At 46.7% G+C, this 1,988-nt stretch overlaps 1 pseudogene; it reads right to left on the bottom strand.

Annotated features, from left to right (window-relative positions):
- Positions 1-225: 225 nt before the first annotated feature.
- On the bottom strand, positions 226-1,416 carry LOC120225504 (annotated as a pseudogene).
- Between the last annotated feature and the right edge of the window lie 572 nt (positions 1,417-1,988).

Raw genomic sequence — 1,988 nt, 5'->3', positions numbered from 1 at the left:
ATGATTAGGTAGGACTACCCAAGCCCCTCCCCTTCTTCAGGGGGTATGTGATGGAAACTGGAGGTAAGGATATTCTCAGTGTTTTGGGGGATGAATTGGGGCAAGGACTCTCTAGCGGCTGAGGCCCAATCTCTTCCTCTTGCTTTTGCTGGGACTGGTGGTCCAGTGGGTCTTACTCCTTGCAGACAATGTGAACCATAAGGTCCAGTAGACAAATTCATTATTCTACCAGGAAATGAGTTTGACAAAGTTGTCATTGAGAGCAATACTAACCCCATCATCAAAGGTGGAAGAGTAGGTGTCACAATTGAAGTTGCAGGAGACAACCTGGTCCTTAATGTAGCCCAGGATGCACTTGAGGGGGACAACTGATGCTTGTCAATGTCATTGTATTTGGCAGCTTTCTTCAGGTGGCAGGTCAGATCCACGACTGACACCTTGGGGGTGGGGACCCCCATGCCATGCCAGTGAGCTTTCCATTCAGCTCAGGGATGAACTTGGCCTACAGATTTAGCAGTGCCAGTAGACGCAGGGATGATGTCCTGGGCAGCCCCTCAGCCATCATGCCACAGCTTCCCAGAGGGGCCATCCACGGTCTTCTGGGTGGCAGTGATGGCATGATGCAGTCCATCTTCCTATGCCAGCCAGTGATACCTCCCTTGGCCAACATGTATAGTATGCACAACGTGAAATTCTGAAGCTGCAGCCACATTAACATCCAAGGATCAGGTCACAGGTATAATTATTATAGAGGGGAATGACCTTTCCATATAAGTTCCTACTCAATATCTGTCTTATTGACTTTAGACTTCTGCTGTTCCCATTGTGTCTGGTCACAGGATGGACACCTGATGGGAACACCTTTCTACACTAGGCCCATTAAGATGCCTAGCAAAGGAATCCGTCCAATTGTTGGGTACCCCATGAATCTTAGGATCTATTCTCTACATATTTATATAGCAGCTGTATCTCACATGCCTGGACCCAAGGTTTTCTTATTCAGAGCCCTGACTGCAGTGTAACTGACTTTCCTCGATTAAGCATTTTCTCATTAGTTCTTGGGCATTTAACCACTGGGCTATTAGATCTTGGACTTGGTTTTTGACTTTTACTGCTCTTCCATGCAGAGGATAAGTGTGCCTTTGTAAGCAACCAAACAGGCATCTGACTTCCATACTTGGCTTATGGTTACCTGTTATCTCGGCTGTTTGTTTCCTTCCCACATGGAGCATCAGTGGCCCTTATCCATAATCAACCCGTCCTGTTATTCTACACCTGCTAGTTCCTCCCTAACTTGTAGTACTTGATCTTCACCTGTGCTAAGGTACTCCCCCCTTCCCTGGTACACCATCCCAGTTTACTACTGGTAAATTTTCTGGAGGAGTGTTCTTGATTTGCCACCTGTGATGTGTCCATATTGTCTGTAGGTTGCTGAGTGATCTAGCACCAGTGCTCCATCTTATGGCCTACTTGGCTCCCATTTCTGGATTCTCCAGGAGCTGAAATAGAGCTTGGGGTGCAAAGTGTTTATTAATGATCAACTTCTGTGAAAGGGAGAAAAGGAAAAAACTGGATATGGAAGTCACTGAATTGTAATGTAGGCCCCACAAAACCCCAGCCATCTTGGCAGGGAGCTCTCCAGTAAGCAATGCCCATCAGAGTCATAGCAATCTAAAATTCCTGTGACTTTGTATCCTCACCTTTCTCAGTCAATAAATATGGGCTGGGGCGCCTGGGTGGCTTAGTCGGTTGAGCGTCCGACTTTCGCTTAGGTCATGATCTCGCGGTTCGTGGGTTCGAGCCCCACGTCGGGCTCTGTGCTGACTGCCAGCTCAGAGCCTGGAGCCTGTTTCAGTCTGTGACTCCCTCTCTCTCTGACCCTCCCCTGCTCATGCTGTCTCTCTCTCTCCTAGAAATAAATAAAAATATAAAAAAATAATAAAAAAAATAAATATGGGCTTAAAAATGATGTGGCTTTTATTTCCTTA

The sequence above is a fragment of the Hyaena hyaena genome, unplaced genomic scaffold, assembly GCF_003009895.1.
Source record: "Hyaena hyaena isolate Hyena2069 unplaced genomic scaffold, ASM300989v1 scaffold_1427, whole genome shotgun sequence".
Lineage (NCBI taxonomy): Eukaryota > Metazoa > Chordata > Mammalia > Carnivora > Hyaenidae > Hyaena > Hyaena hyaena.
The sequence above is the reverse complement of the archived record's forward strand: the minus strand, read 5'-3'. Positions and strand labels throughout refer to the sequence as shown.